This window comes from Vombatus ursinus, unplaced genomic scaffold, assembly GCF_900497805.2.
Source record: "Vombatus ursinus unplaced genomic scaffold, bare-nosed wombat genome assembly UNPS02014773.1, whole genome shotgun sequence".
In the NCBI taxonomy this organism is placed as follows: Eukaryota; Metazoa; Chordata; class Mammalia; order Diprotodontia; family Vombatidae; genus Vombatus; species Vombatus ursinus.
The window spans coordinates 16505497-16523212 of record NW_020954551.1 but is presented as its reverse complement, the minus strand read 5'-3'; the positions used below and the strand labels follow the sequence as shown (position 1 = coordinate 16523212).

Genomic DNA, 17716 nt, shown 5'->3' with positions numbered 1-17716 from the left:
ATTATACACTTAATAGGGGCAATTAGGTGGCACAGTGGATAGAGTGCCAGGCCCAGAGTCAGGAGGACTTGAGTTCAAATCTGGCCTTAGACACTTACTAGCTGTATGACCCTTGGGAGTCACTTCACCCTGTTCGCCTCAGTTTCTTCATCTGTGAAATGATCTGGAGAAGGAAATGGCAAACCACCCCAGTGTCTCTGCCAAGAAAACCACAAATGGGGTCATGGAGAGTCAAACATGACTGACAACAACTAAGCAACAATAAACCATAAGCAAGACACTGGGGATGCCAGACAAAAAGGGGAAAGTCCTTTCCCTCAAAGAGCTTATTTCTATTTACAAAAAAAATCCTTATTTGCTTATTTACTTACTGTTGGAATGTACCCATGACATCATTTTCAATTTAATCTACGTTATTCACATTTTAATGATCACTTTCTTAAGTCTAGAGTCAATCAACAAAATAATAAATCAGGCCCTGATTGGTAACATTTGCCAATTTCTGAGGTATAAATGCTCCCACTGGAAATTTAACAATCGACTCTCTTTGATTGGGCTCCAGCATAACCCTCTATAGGTGTAAAGTGTTCTGTAAAATTAGAGAACTATGTACATAGAGCTCTTGCCATTATTATAGAAGTACAGAAGAGGAACAAAGTCTGACTATTTCTGGGTTTATTACCATTCTTCACACACAACTCTATCTCCTACCTACTTGCCTTTGTACATGGCGGGAATGTACTCCCTGCCCAACTCTGCCTTTGAAAATTCCTATTTTATTTCATAGATCAACTCAAAGCCCATATCCTCATATGAGCCCTTTACTGATCCCCCAGGCTGTTAAAGCCTTCACAAAATGACTGTGCAATCTTTTCTCTCATACATGTATGTGTGTGTCTTTAGGTGTATATATAATGAATTGTCCCTTTAAGATTTGTGGCTGAGTTAATTCAGCTCAGAGCTCTAAAAGAAAGAGTTATTGAAGGAGTTATTCTCTGACTCAGAGTTTTGAGACAAGTTGTTAGTGAGTTTGGGTATGAGAAAATGTAGTAAACTGAGAAGATAGGGAGGCCAGAATCACTTTCTGATTACAAAACACATAGTTTTTCTACTTGAAAGAAAAAGAGAATTTAGTGTCTGAGGGAAGTTCAAACCCTGCCTCAGACATTTCCTAGTTGTGTGACCCTGCACAAGTCACTTAACTTCTGTCTGCCTCAGTCTCTTCATCTGTAAAATGGGGATAATAATAGTACCTACTTCTCAGAGTTGTTGTGAAGATAAATCAATGAATAAAACATTTATTAAGCATTTAACAAAAGCAAACTAGGGCAGTTAGGTGAAGAAGTGGATAGAGCAAGAGTGCTGGGCCTAGAATCAGGAAGACCTGAGTTCCAACGTGACCTCAGACACTCACTAGCTGTGTAACGCTTAACTCTGTTGTGTCCAACTTTTTGTGACTCCTTTTGGGGTTTTCTTGGCAAAGATACTGAAGTGGTTTGCTATTTCCTTCTCCAGCTCATTTTATAGATGAGGAAACTAAGGCAAACAGGGTTAAGTGACTTTCCCAGGATCACACAGCTAGTAAGTGTCTAAGACCAGATTTGAAATTAGGAAGATGAGTCTTCCCGACTTCAGGCCCAGCACTTTATGCAATATGGTGTCCCATAGCATCTATAAACTCACAAAAGAGGTGGGAGGCCCTACATAGTGGGAAACACACCCCATTGACTCCTTACATCATTTAGCACAGTGCTTGTCACAGGGCAGGTACTTAATACCTGCTTATTGACTTGACTTGACTCTTCCATATGGATGTAGGGTATTTCAAAAGTCTTAATGGAGTTTTAAGCTACTAAAACTTAAAACTACATGAGACTTTCGGGACACCCTATATATGTGCACACACACACACACACACACACACACACACATATATGTGCACATTCTCCTAAAAAATGTAAGCTCTTTAAGTACAACTATTTTGTTTTTGTCTTTGTATCCCAAGTGCCTAGAACTTCATCTGACACACAGTAAGAGTGCATACATGCTTATTGACTGATTAATTGATTGCCATATAAGGGTTGAAGGAAAGAGTCAAAGGTAAGTCCAAGATTTCTAGCTGGATGAATGGACTGACCTGGGGGTTTCAGTGGGCCACAAACCCAATATGAGTCAACAGTATGCTATAGGAGCAAAAAAAAAAAATCAATACAATCTTCATTAACAGTCTCATATATTCCAGCAGTAGGGAGGTGATGATCCCACTAGGCTCTGTCCTGGTCAGAGTTTATCTGGAACATCATGTTCAGCTCTGGCACCACCTTTAAGAAGAAGTTGGATGATCTAAATAGTGTCCAGAAGAAGACAACTGTGCTGGTGAAGAGCTTGGAGTCTATATTCCACATAGATCCATTGAAGGAACTGGTGTGTTTAATTTCAGGACCTGTATGATAACTATCTTCTAGTGTCTGAAGGACCATCGTGTGAAGGAGGCATTAAACTTGTTCTCCTTGGCCCAAGAGGCAGAACAAGGAGCAATTAGAAGTCATAAAGAGGAAAATTTAGCCTTCATGTCAGAAAAAACTTCCTAACAACTTCTTGTTGTTCAGTTGTTTTACTCTTTGTGACCCAATTTGAAGTTTTCTTGGCAAAGATACTGGAGTGATTTGCCATTTCCTTCTCCAGCTCATTTTATGAATGAAGAAACTGAGGCAAAGTGACTTGCCCAGGGTCACACAGCTAGAAAGTGTCTGCGGCTGGATTTGAACTTAGGAAGAAGAGTCTTCCTGACTCCAGGCCTGATGCTCTGTGCACTATGGTGCCACCCAACTGTACTAACAAAGTGCTGTCCAAAACTGGAATAGACTATTTCAAGAGGTGATGCTCTCCCCCTCACTATGAATCTTCAAACAGAAGCTAGAGAATCCATTGTCAGGTATGTTTTAATAAGGCTTCCTTTAGTGTATGAGTTGGCTAGGTGGGACTAAATGGGACTAAGGTCCCTTCCAAATCCAAATTCTGTAATTCCAATATGGAAAGACTGAATAGAAAGTGAGTAGTTAGGGAAGGAAAAGGATCAGAGTTGAAAGAGAAATGAAAAGATAAGTTTAGTTTGGGATTTGTGAATCTGAGGTGGCAACAAAGCATTCTAATTAACAAACAAGCATTTATTAAGCACCTACTATGTACCAGTTCCTATTCTAGATACTAGGATTAAAAAGACAAAATTGAAATAATCCTGCCTTCAAGGAGCCTACACTAACAGGAGAGAAAAAAGCTTTCGACTCTAGATATATAACCATACAGTATGACCCTATGCATGTGTGTAGGTTACATGATACATCCCATTCCAGGATACTACTGTGCATGTTGAAGTCAAGGTTGACTTTAGACTTCACTCAATTCAATCACGTGAAAAATACCTACTCAGTTTTCTCCTGATATCTTTGTCTTAATAATCTCCTTGCCCGTGACAAATTTCATTGAAATCTATTTGGCTTCTTTTTCCCCAATGGGGAAAGTATCTCATCCATCCGCTGCCATTTTATTTCAAGATGGCAGCCTCAACAACAAACTGAACTTGACACATATTTCAATGTTCTCTAATAATGTATCAAATATGGTCCAAATGATAAGAGAGTTTCAGGGCTAATGAGAATTAAAGAAATCATCTAGTCAAATCCCTCTTTTTGATGATAGGAAAACTGGCATCCAGAGAGAAATGTCTTGCCCAACACCAGTCAGGGAGTCTATGGTCGTCAGCCCTAGAACTAGGGTGCCTGACTCCCAGTCGATCAGGCCCATTGTTCCTTCTACTACTTCATGTTGAATGAGTCAGCTGCTATAATGTTATAATGGAATTTCAAAAACAAAAAAAAAAACAATACGTGCAATTCTGGGAGAATGAGTCAAAACAGGGACCTGATTCATTTGGTTAGTTACAATTAAAATGCGGAATTTATGAGTCATTTTGGAGCCCTATAGATATTGCTGTCAGAAAAGCCACTTTCCCCCTCAGTGACTCCCAACAAAAATACAAGGAACACCAAGAAAACAGTGAGTAATAGATGTATAAAGTATCTTATTTCATTCCACCCTCTTTGCCTCCTATTTCACTGTAAGATTCCTTGATGAATCTAAACTGTGAGCATCACAGGGAGGTAAATAGGGACTAATCTGAGCCCTTAAAATCACCGAAGAAAATCAAGCCCATCGATATTGCACGTTCCAAATGCAGATCAAGGACAACATATTGTCGGAAGAACCTAATTTTTAGGAAGGAAAGAACAAAAGGTCCTCCTTGTTAATTCCTTGCCTTCTAGCAAGAACACCTACTTCTCAGCAGGGGCCTCGAAAAATGTGTCACCTCACCATCTCCCCTTTGGGTGACTCCATCGGTTTAGATTTTGAAGTCTTTCTTCTCCTTGACAGGGACTATTCCTTTAAAAAAAAATGGTGAAATAGGTTTCACAGATTTCTTTGAAAATAATTACAAAAAGGAATTGCTTTCGGGCTGACTCCATGAACAACAATGAGCCACCGTTGCAAGCCAGTTTTCAAGTCAAAATTTTAGCATCCAAAAAAAGAAGTTTAGGGGGGCTCTTTTTAAGAAGTCATATTAATTGAAGCAATTTATGGCCCACCTGTTCTAATGATCAAAAGTGATCCAGAAACAATACAATGTGTTTCAAACTGGAGATAGTTTTCTCTGAACTCCACCAAAATGTGGTGAACAGGTGGAATGGTTGCACCAAAACCAAGATTTGTGTCTTCGTCGGTGGTTAATTACAAAATACTTTTGTTATTATATTCCTATTTTAAATACAATTAGGTCTTATATACTTAATCCAAACAGTGCTTAACAGAGCAAGTTCAGTTTTCTCTGACATTCCAACACCTCTCTCCCCACATACACACACACACACACACACACACACACACACACAGACTTTTTTACTATTTCCCACTCTACTTCCTGGTCAATAATTTTCCCAAAAGCTCATAGTCTAACCCATACATAAAAAAGAGTTCCCTTTACAAATATTCAAAGTCCTTCAGTGAGGGAGAGTTCATCACCTCCAGAGCTAGGCTAGTCTTATTTTTGGATAGCTTTAAGAGAAAATATTTCTTTACATTAAGCTTGATGCAAAGAATGAGGCAGCAAGGTGATAGAATGGGTAGAATGCTGGGCCTGGAGTTAGGACTGTTTAAGTTCAAATATGACTTCAAGTCACTTAACTCTGTTTACCTCAGTTTCCTCAACTGTAAAATGGGTGTAATTATAGCACTTACCTTCCAGGTTGTGAAAAATCAAACAAGATATTTTCAATAAATATTTATTAAGTGTTTACTAAATGATGGTACATATTAAGTACTTAATAAATGATTATTTAAAGCCACCCTCTCAAAAAATTCTCATCATCTACCAATGTAGATTGGCTACTGTTGTGTGTCTCAGAGAGCTGCTTGGCTCACTGAGACGAGTCAAATCAGCTTTCCATTGATCTTATTCTTCTGTCCAATGGGGCCAGAATAAGCTTAATCCTTTTTCAAATAAATAGCCCTTCAGATTCTTGAAGTTAACTATCGGGTCCCTCCCCTCCCCGCCCCAAGTCTTCTCTAAGCTAAACTTTGCTAATTCTTTCGCTCAGTTGTCATTGGCTTGTTGTCCAGACTTCTCACCACCTCCTTGTTTTCTTCCAGACCTACTCTTGTCATTGCTTTTACTAAACTGAACACAATATTGCTCCCAAAGTTGTCTGACAAGGGCAAAGTACGCAGTTTTGGCTGCTATGTCACACTGATGACTAATGTTAAGCTTCTGATATACTAAAAACCCCAAATCTTCTTTATAAGAAATAGTGTCTAGCTATTCTTTTCAGTTCCTATACTTGGAGACCAAGTACAGAACTTTTTCATTTCAATATTTTGAGAGTTTGTAACTACATTCCCATAGACGTCTTATCCTCGCCAATGCAAATTACAAACCCTCAGGAATATCGAAGATATTCTTCAGAGTTACTCTTAGCCTGTTGAAGCAAAAATCCTCACCAGCGTAAGTGGACTAAGGTCTCAGTGCACCAGGAAATTCTCCAAGATTATAAGCTGCAGAGCGTTTGCCCTTCTCCAATGGTAGAAGAGGCCCTGCAGAGCTCCCTACCTTGATGAGATCAGAAGTCAGGACCAAATACATATATACACACATGCATGCATGCGTACACACACACATACTTATGTACCTAAATACTATGTGAATATGTCTATGTACATGCATTATGTACCTATATACATGTTTATATGTGTGAGCACACATGTATACAAATACGTATGCCTTTGCATATATAGTAACAAATGTTTGCGTGCATTTATACATATATGTATACATGAATATATAGTACATGGTACATACACACACATGCATGCATACACACATATACCTACATACTGTGTGTATATGCCTATATACACATATTGTGTGCTTATATACAAGTTTATTTGTATAAACATGTATATAAGTATATACATGCATATGCACATATAAAGTAACTAATATTTGTGTGTCTTTATACACACAGGTATGCATTAAATATATGTAGTACACAATACATAGATACGCACATGCATGTATACATGATATGCATGTACCTATACACTATATACCTATGTCTAGATACATGTATTGTGTGCCTATATACATGTGTATTTGTATAAGCATGTATATGTACATATATGTATACCCATGCACTATAGTAGCATGTGTTTGTGTCCATTTATATACACGTATGCATGAGTGTGTATCATACACAATACATATACACATGCATGTGCACACATGTATGCGTGTGTATATCTGTGTATGTAATAGGGCACTGGTCAATGAGCTCAGCCCTTCTGAGCAAACTTTGATATACTAAGTGATGATTGCAGAGTCTCTACATGGACTTTGGAGCACACACTGACATTTTGTTACTGGTTCGAGTACACTAACCACGTGATGAAGGGAGCTTTTTACTGGGCTGAAATCATGCACTCCAGAAGTACCAGACAGACAGATTTGTTGGCATTGAAGTAGTAGGACAAGATGCTGAGGATCTCTAAGTGAAGGAAGGGGCTTTGGGGTTTCTCTCACACAGAACTATAGCCATTCCTTCTCTCTGTGTTGTATGTATTTATTCATTCTTTTAGGTCTCCTTATGATTATGATCTTGTGAGTACCGAAAGGTCAGCATGGCGAGCCACCAGATACCCTGCAGCTGAAATCCTTACCAAGCTTTACAGTCATCCAGTCCAATATCGAGGCCCTGAGGAATGGCCTAAGTCACCTAGCTGAGATGAGGACTCATCCATCCTCTGTCATACTTGGAAGTGAAACTGGTGAGGCAAATACTATATAGAAACTTCCTCAAATGTAAGCCCACTCTCCCCAGGAACTGAGGCAACATAGAGAAAATATTCTCCGTGCAGTTGGGATGAAATGTTTGTAAGTCTTGCTATATCTTCAAAGTAAGTATCTCTTTGTAGAAGCTAATTGATGCCAATTGGTTAAAAGGAACTGGGACATTAATTACTGGCAGCTAACAGTTGGGAAAATATTGGAAAGGGAGTCCAAGCCAATAGCCAAAAGCCCCCAGGGGTACCCCTAGAACCCTGAGAAGATGTAGCCAGGCTTGCTTTGGAAGAGTAAATTAAGAATATTGCTACATAAAGTAATTTCAGAATGATAATATCTCAGATTTGATACGTACTTCAAAGACCATCTAGTCCTATTCATTCCTGATAACAAGCCCCTCAAAAAGATTTACAGTCGTCCATACTATGCCCAAAGACCTCCAGTGAAGAGATGCCCCCAGGTCATTCTGCTTTTACATCATTTTCATGGTTAGGCTGTTGTTCCTGACCTCTGACCTAAATCTGCCTCCTTACAATTTCTGCCCTTTGCACCTAATTCTACCCTTTGGGACCAAGCAAAAATTTACCCCTTTCCTGCATTCTAGCCTCTAGAGTTCTTGAAAGTGGCCATCTCTCCAACCCACCCGAGTCTCTCTTCTCCAAGCTAATTACCTCCATTCCCTTCACTCAATCTTCGTTTGACAGATCTTAGTCCCATCGCTGTCTGGTTACCCTCCTCTGGATTCTCTCCAACTTATTAATGATCCTTCTGAAACATGGTGCCCAGAACTTGCTCCCTGGATCTTTCCAAACTTGATGCTTCTCCCACTGACTTAAATTCTCTTGCATATTATAGCCAAGCTCCTTCTGAGCAAAGATTTTTCATTCTTCCTCTATGTATCCTAGCACGTGATTGGTACTTAGTAGGTCCTTAACAAAGAGTTTTTGATTGATTGATTGTATGCCTCCACTAGAGAGATGTAGGTGTCCTAAGGATAGGGGCCATATCTGGTTCATCCTTTCATCTACCACTACCCGGCAAACTATCTTTTCACATAAATACTTAACAAATGTTTGTCATATTGAGCAAGTAACTTATTTGTTGTCTGATGGCCCCTTTGGAAAATAAAGGACCCTCCACAAATGAGAAATTGAACCTGTTAAGTTTTAATGAGCTAGAACAGGGAGGGGAGGATTTATTTGGGGTATGTGGGGTATCATGGGAAGCCAGAAGGTAGAAATAGGGGATTGAAGGTGGTGTGGGGAGGAGGAAGGGTGAAATCATGGCAGGAAGTGCCCGAGATAAAGTTCTCACACTTCACAGTTCTGCATGGGGCCAACCCTGTTTCTCTGGACTAATCTTCAATCATAGTACTTTCCCAGATTAGTGGGTAGTTACCACAAAGTGTAAGGAGAGTTGTGCAAACATAGGTTACTGGAAGATTACCAATGCTGATTTCCTAGGAAGGGTGAAAAAAAAATGGGTCTAGGACTAACTTATTTTAATGTGCATATAGTACTTTTTTTTCCTTCTTCAATAAACTTTCATGTCAGTATGTTCACCAGAGGAAAAAAGGGGTAAGTAATTTCTTCTTGCAAGATCCTCTCTATTTGTGATTTCTGAACACCCTCTCTTTATGGTTCTGGGTTTTAGTGCTATCGGCTAGTTTCACTTGAAAAAGAGCCCATTGGCACCTACCCTTGGTGCCTGGCACCACAGCCTTCCAGACACTCAATCAGGACTTGTGCAGGATGAGGAGGAGTCTGACACATTAATGCTCACCTCCTTTAGGCCAAAGGTCAACCTGATTTCTAACATGGAATCCTGGCATTTCTAATTGCTGGGTGCCTGAGGGTACTTATTTCAGCAGCTTCTTCCACAATAGGTTTCCACAAGTCTCTGTTTAGTAACAAAAGGGTTTATTATTATTATTATTATCATGCATTATGATTATTATGTCTGGAATCACTGTATCCACAATGTTTTTATAAAAGCAAGTGAATTCTTGTTTTTGAGAGGAGCTACTGGCACCCACTCTGGACCATACCTGAATATATGCCATCAGAGTTCCCAAGCTCTGTCTACTCTGCAGTCCAACTTCAAAAACTGAGGGTCAACATCCTCTCCTCAGTCAGATCACTCACCCTCTCATACAGAAACAATTACCTGTTGACTAGAATGGCTATGTTTATAGCTATAGCTGTGTAGATAAGATATTCATAGCTATCCATGTAGAGAAAGTGTGGGGGGGGGAGAAGAGAGGGGAGGAGTGAGGGAGAAAGAGAGAGAGAGAAAGCAAGGATGGGAAAGGGAAAAAGAGAGAGAGAGAGAAGAGGGGAGAGGAGTGTCCAGGAGAGGAGAGGAGATATAGAGAGAGAGAGGAGTGAAGTAGAAAGAGAGAGAGAGAAAGCAAGAGGGAAAGGTGGGGGGAGAGAGACAGAGACAAAGAGAACTGGTAGTAAGGAACCTTAGGGGGAACAGCATGACTGTTTTCAAGCATGTGAAAGGCTGTTACACAAAGGAGATGGCTAAAGTTAGGTCCCTTCTGGTAGAAAGAGGAGAGATTGGCGGAAATGGCAAAAAGGGAGGCTTCCTTTGTTGCAAAAACTGGCTACCATGAGAGCTATTCCAAAGTGGAATGAGCTGACTCTTGAAGGGATGACTGCCCTCCATTGAAAGGTCTCCAAGCAAAGTCAGGGTGACCCCTTGTTTGGGATATGATAGAAAGGATTCTCACTGAAGTATGGGTTTAATAAATGGCAGATAAATGGCTTCTATGCTTTTACGATTCTATACGTGCATAGAGATGTAGATATAGGAACAGATGGAGATGATATAGATACAGACACAGATACAGATAAGGATTTAAATTATACTACTGTTATGGTGATAGCCATCTCTATTCCTATGTATATCCAGGCTCTGTCATTACTTCCTATATGATCTTAAGCAAATCACTTAACCTCTCTAGGCCTCAATTTCCTCATTCTTGAGGTAGTTAGATCAGATAACTTCTAGTAAGGTCCTTTCTAGCCAAATCTATGATCCTGTTATATATAATATGTTTGTATGCATGTATATGGATGTGTATATTTATGAATTATACATTATAATTGCTATATTACCATAGCAATTATACATTATAATTGCCATATTAATTATATAAAATATAGTTAATCTATTCATTATATATGAATACATATAATCATATGGAAATTAGGCCAGCTAAATTATAATCATATATATGATTGATGTATTAATTATAGGATATATTATAATTTATGTATATAGATGAAATATCTGAAATTTATATAGATGAAATCATATCATCAAGAGTACCAATCCTTTTCAGCCCCCAAAAATCTGTTCATTCCTATAGCAAGATGGTCTTAAGTTGCTTGGAAAGTTTCTACTGATGCAGCTGTCATATGAGAAATCTGTGACGTGATGTGATGTTCTGTGACGTGAATTGTGATTATTCAAAGGAGAATTCTGAAGCCTGCACAAAGCTTAATCTATGTATGACAATGTGCCAAGTTAATTATCCAAATTTCTACTTGTGTCAGACTTTTTAATCTAGCTCTTTTGAATTTTTGTTGATTTCCGTTTTGCACATTGGCAAGAATACAATGAAGTATTCAGATTAAAAAAAAAAAGGAAGCCAGGGAGGTCAGTAAGTAGAGATAAGGAGAGGGAGCATTCCAGACACATTGGTAATCTCAGAGGAAAGATACTAAAATTAAAGACTGGGTCCATATTGACAAAGGCAAAGATGGTCAGAAGGTAACATTGCATGGTGAAGGTCACCAGGAGATATTATCATCCTTTTGGATCAGAAGGACAGTGCTGTGTCTATAAGAGGAAATGAAGATCTTTTCATGTGTATGGAGATCCAGTTGGTTGAAGTATTATGTGGCTTTCAGAAATGATTACCAACTCTTGTTAATAGTATAAACTAACAGTAGAACTACAGTCAATGCTTCTCATCCTGGTCAGAATGTCAAACACGGACATCTTAAATGTGTGCTGAATGAAGGCATGTCAATTTATTGCTGATCTTATCAAAAAGGGACGTTAATAGTTGAGCGTAAGGTCAATGTCCTAGAGAATGGCTTTTTTTCATCAGATAAGCTCTCTTTGTGGGAAAAGTTACTGCCCAAAAGAAAAGAAGTAGAGGAAACTGAAGTGATGGGCCAAGTAGAACTGATAGGTTTGGGCCCATCTCAAGAAAGAAGACACCATTACAATGGAGAAGCTGATGAGGACAATGAGTCTCATTCTAGAAGTAGTGTTCAGTGTCAAACCTTCTAATGGGGACCAGTAAATACTCTTCACTGACATTCTTTTGTATGCGATAGTGAATGAGTAAAAGAACACAATAATCTTAAGACACTGCTAGCTATTGTTTTTGTGGAAATATTCAACTATGGCTGTGTTTTTTTAAAAGTTAATGAGTTAAATCCATAATATATATGTAAAAAGAGAAAATGTTGTCACTAAGTTTCCAATGTACACTAACTCCTGTCACAGGAGAGCCATGGTTGATGGCCTAGAGATGAAAGAGTATAGAGAAAGCATTAAAACAATCATGATCTGATAGCTTCTGGCCAGAAGGAATCGTGATCCATAGACAGTCCATTGATGGGTCAGTGTGAAGAATTTCCAGTTTTCCAGGGTAAGGACTATGCTGATATAGCCTTAAATTCAAGTCTACAGGGGCTGCTAGGTGGTGCAATGGGTAGAGCACTGGCCCTGAAGTCAGAAGAACCTGAGTTCAAGTCCAGCCTCAGACCAAACACTTGACACTTACTAGCTGTGTGACCCTGGGCAAGTCACTTAACCCCAATTGCCTAAAAAAAAAAAATTCAAGTCTACAAAAGTATGAGAGGCAGTATCTATCTATGAGAGGCAGTATGATAGAGAACTAGCCTCAAAACCAGGAAGAAATGAGATCAGGCCCCATCACCCACAAGTATTGTCTTTGAGACTCTAGTCAAGTTGCTTAATGTATCATCCCTTTAGGCAGCTCTTTAAAACTATTGTTTAGTTTACTCATTTTTAGTCAGGTCTGACTCTTCATGACCCCATTTGGGGTTTTCTTGGCAAAGACACTAGAGCAGTTTACCATTTCCTTCTCTAGCTCATTTTACAGATGAGGAAACTGAGGCAAATTGGGTTAAGTGACTTGCCCAGGGTCACATAGCTAGTAAGTGTCTAAGGCTGGATTTGAACTTAGGAAGATGAGTCTTCCTGACTTCAGGCCTGGCACTCTATCCACTGGGCCACCTAGCTGACTATCTTTAAGGCTATTAGTCACAGATAAGGTGTTGAACTATATTGGTAAAGGGTATTATCTCAGCTGGGAGTTTCTTATACCAAGGAAATCATAGGTCAAGTCTCTATTCTATCCTTAGAGGCATCTAGGAGGCACACTGGCTGTGAAGTCAGGAAGACCTGAATTCAAATCCTACCTCAGACACTTAATTGCTATGTGACCTGTGCAAGACATTTAACCTCTCTCTGTGTCAGTTTCCTCATCTGTAAAATAGAAATAATGGCACCTATCAAATAGGGCTGTTGTAGAGATCGAGTGAGATAATATACATAAAGTATTTCTCAAATTTTAAAGTGCTGTATAAATGTTAGCTATTATTATTACCCATGTGCCAGGAACTCTCATAGGGCTGGAGATGCCAAGACAAAAGTGAACCAGTCCCTGCCCTGAAGGAGTTTATATTCTATTGGGAGACACAACACAGGTAGGGAAGTAAATGCAAGGAGATCTGGGGGAAGGTAGGTCACAGACAAGTGGGGAAAATCAAGATGATTTTTTAAGATCTGAATGAGCTGGGGTGGCTAGGTGGCACAGTGGATAGGGCACCGGCCCTGAAGTCAGGAGGACCTGAGTTCAAATCCGGCCTCAAACCCTAGTTGTGTGACCATGGGCAAGTCACTTAATCCCAATCGCCTAAAAAAAAAAAAAAAAAAAAGCTGAATGCCTTGAAAGATAATGATCCCGACAGGTAGAGACAAAGAAGAAGTACATTCTAGTCATAAGGAATGGCTAAGCAGATGCAGAGATGGGAGATGGAAGGACAAGTTTGAGGAATAGCCAGGAGGCAAGAGAGAAGAGTAAGGCTGGTCAAGTAGGTAAAAGCCAGATTATGAATAGCCTTGCATGCCAGACTCAGGGTTTTGTAGGTGATCCATTGGAGCCTCTGAAATTTTTTGAGCAAAGGAATAACATGGTCATACCTATACCTTGGGCACAGTATTTATTAATGATGGTTGAGAGAGAATGAAGGCAGGGAGTCCAATTAGGAGGCTATTAAAATAGTCCAAGGGAAAGGTTGAGAGCCAGGGGTAGAGGCTGAGTGAGTAGAGAGAAAGAGGTCTTGTAGTTAGACTGGGTTTTGGCAATTGATTGGGTACCACACATGACAGAGAAGGAAAAGTCAAGGATGAGGCTGATGATGCTGAGGGCTGGAGTGACTTCCCCATGGACTGTGATGACTTCCCCAGATGTAAGAAAGTCTGGAGGAGGGTCGGGACTCAGGGCCATTTACACAATGGCGCAACACATCAGGATGGAGCTTTATTGATAGTAATGATAGTTACTGATGCTTATATAGCCTTTTATAGTTTACAAAAAGGCTTTTGTGGCCTAGCCTGGGAACCTACACAGAATGAAAAACATCATTTCTATGGGAATATGCATTCGACTTCAGAAAAGGATTTCAAAATGAACTTTTGGAACATAGCCCATTGGTAGCTTGGGCACAGTCTGTGTGTGGTTTTCTCAGAGTGATGCATCAGCACCAAAGATAACCGAAGAGCTCCTTTCCCTTTTCCAGGATTCTAGATAGCCTAGGGCAGCTTCACTTCTTCCTTCCATCTAGGCAGTATGGCCTAATGGAAAGAGGGTTGGTTTAAAAGTTACAGGACTTTGGTTCAAATATTCATTCTGCTACCTGCCACCTATGTGACCTTAGCCAAGCTGCTTCACCTTTGTGGGCCTTCGTTTCCAATTTGCAAATGAAGTTGTTGAACTTGATGACTCCTGACGTCCTTTGCATTGCTGAATTCAAATCTATGAATTTATCATATACACGTACACACACACACACACACACACACACACACACACACACACATGAGTGCACACACACACAAAGAGGCCAAACAGAAAATCCTCCATTACTTCCATGAAGCAAAAAGATTTCAACACTAAGATTTCTATTGATGTGTTTCTCTTATTCACTTAGCAGTCTCATCCCACCCTCAAGGATTACAGCCTAATATAAAACAGCAAGAGTAATCTTGTAGTCATCCTGCAATCAGGTTCTAGATCTGAATAAATCTGTTGATTGGAATATCAAATAAGTATGCACAGGTACTTAGGATGCGAGTAGGAAAGAAGACCTAGACATGCAATGGTTCCATGAAAGCAAAGATATAAAATAAACTTTGTGGTGCTGAGATGATGGTCAACACCCAGTAGTGGTGATATTGTTCTTCTGGTGGTATTGGGTAAATTTGTAACTTATGGCTATATTTAAAATAGAATAAATATAAATTAATTTGTTAAACAATACAGCTAGCACAGGACACTGAGTTTCATGAGAGAAGAAAATCTATATAGATAATGACTATTGGTGGAATCTGAGTGTTTGGTATATGGCAGCATCTTCTTCATCTCCAATGTGTTTCTTTGTACTGAAAAAGGTGATGTTTCATATCATTTTGAATATTATATAAAACATGAATATTATTAAAACCTGAACAAAATAGAAAACAACACCGAAATAGTGAAAGGAAGCTTCCCAGCTCCATTCTTACAGAAACGCATCTCACTTCTGTATGAGTTCAATCTCAATATGAGTCAACTGTATAAAATGGAGAACAAGAAAGCTAATGCAATCTTGGACTGGATTAAAAGGATTCAGTGTCCAGGACAATGGAAGTGATGTGCCCATTGTCCTTTGTTGTGGACAGAACACATCTGGAGTATTATGTTCAAATACGGCTGCCATATTTAAGAGAGGTTATTGACAAAATGGGGAGTGTCCAGAGGAAGGCAACCAGGATGGTGAAAGGTCATATAAAGTACGGTCGAAGGAACTGAAAAGGGTTAGCCTAAAGAAGAGAGGACTTTTATGTAAATATAATAGCTATCTCCATAAGGAAGTAGAAGTAAACTTTTCTGCTGAACTAAAATTAATACTAATATACAGGCAAATGGAGGTTAGATGTAAGCAAAGCTTCCTAATGATTAGAGCAAACCCAAAGTGAAATGGGCTGCCTTGGGAAGTAGTGAGTTATCCATCGTTTGAGGCCTTCAGGCAAAGGCTAGAGGACCACTTATCAGAGATATTGTAGGGGGGATCCTTTTGTAGGAACCAATTGGATTCAGTAAGTAATCTTCGAGGTCCCTTCAAATCCTGAAATCTTATGATTCTGTGATGACTATATTTCATTTGGCCAGATAAATTTTTTTAAAAACACCATATTGGGATAAAGATTTGGGGAGGAGTGTGTGGCATGAATGTATTAAAAATTTAAGGGCTACTTTAATTACCCTTGTGCTGATAAAGGTACATTGAGCTCTGTGGTATTAGATTCCACTCATAGGACAGGAACCACTCAAAAATAGAACATGGGCTTATATTTTAGAAAATAGCACACACACACTGTGAATGAAGGCTATTTATAGACTACTTAACGTCAGTGTACTTGTGTGGAGGGCAAATTAAACAAAATTACATCTCTCTAAATTGGCTGTAACATCATCTGGAATCTACAAAAACAAACTCTCAATGTAGTAGGAATAGCAAATTACGTGAACTTTAATTTCTCTTCAAAATTGATTTAAATGGTCCTGTGCTTTTAGGTGCAAGCTATATTCGATGCAGGGATAAGGTGGCATTAATAGAGTGTGGCAGTGGAGGATGTTGGCATCATCCAAACATTAAGAAGTTCAGTGTCACAGTGGAATTCCACTTCTTTCACTGAAATATTCCCCTGCTAGACATGAGTAAGTTTAACACAGAAAATACATCCTAAACTTACTCCAAATGTCCCCAAACATCATTTTGTCTGTTAGCACTGAGGATGAGAACCCAAGAAAGTAAACTCATTCTGCTGGCAGAGTTGTTATTATCTATTTATTAATTTATGAAGTCTCCATCTGTGGGGAGAGCATCAGTGACCCTGGAAAAGCTTTACTAAAAATTAAATAGAACTTGGGCCCCATGCCCAGAAGCAAATGTCACTCCTTGCACATAAACCCAGGCAAAGAAAAAAATCCATTACGTGCCTAATACAACCTTCCTCTGGCATTAGCCCACGGTTCTTTTCTACTAACAGGAGTCCCAGCATACGGTTTAACCAATCTAAACAATTTCCTTATGTGCAGCAGAGGTAAATCCAATTATGCCAAAGGGCCAAGATTCTTCCTCCATGCTCATGGACACGCACGCCTCTTCCATGCAGGAAAGGTCACAGAACAGCCTTGGCTCTCTGGACACTTATCCTGTGCTCAATTGCCCAAGGCACAAATCTCCCTTTGTTGATCCAGAGGAAGCCTCTCCAGGGTATCCACAAAGCAGAGAAGATGTCATTAGAGTCCCTTGTGATGAGGCTTTGAGCCAAGCCCAGCTTCACTGGAATGAATGAAAATGCTTGTTACAAGACTGCAGAAGCAATTGTGTCCTTTTGAAAATTAATTAGACCGTAGCTAGATGAACAACTCTAATGCCCTTTAACTATGTGCTTCAGATGGATTGTTGGGACAATGTACCTGGCTCTGTTCCCAACTTTAACAAGCTTCTCTGAATGCAAAAACAAAGCTTCTTGGCCAACCTGGAGCCCACCATTATATCGATTTCCTAAGTAGTATCCAGCCCCAAAAGGACACATATTTACCACTGTCAGTTAGAAAGGAAATATTTCAAATTTTTCATGAATTATTTTAGGAAATGCCTTAAAAAGTGGTTTTTATTGTTTTTAATCAGTTGATCGATAAGCATGTATTAAGAGCAACACCATACCAGACATTGTTAGGGCTACAAAGACAAAAATGAAACATTTCAGAAGAATTAATGCCTTTCAGCTTCTGCACCATAGTCACTTGCCTAAATGCTGCTACCACAACCCTCTCTTTTAACAAAAATAATTAAGCAAAATCAAGGGACCATTAACAACCACACCTGACAGTATTGCCCTATTCAGTATCCATAGTCCCCCACCTTTAGTAAGAGGAGGGAGGTATGTTTATTTATCCGCCCTCTGAAAACAATTATTCGTCTTTGCATTTAATCAGTCCAG

At 39.4% G+C, this 17716-nt stretch overlaps 1 pseudogene; it reads left to right on the top strand.

The window, feature by feature from the left end:
* The window catches only part of LOC114044288, a 75101-nt pseudogene extending 63400 nt beyond the window's left edge, over positions 1-11701 (top strand).
* The last annotated feature ends 6015 nt before the right edge of the window (positions 11702-17716 follow it).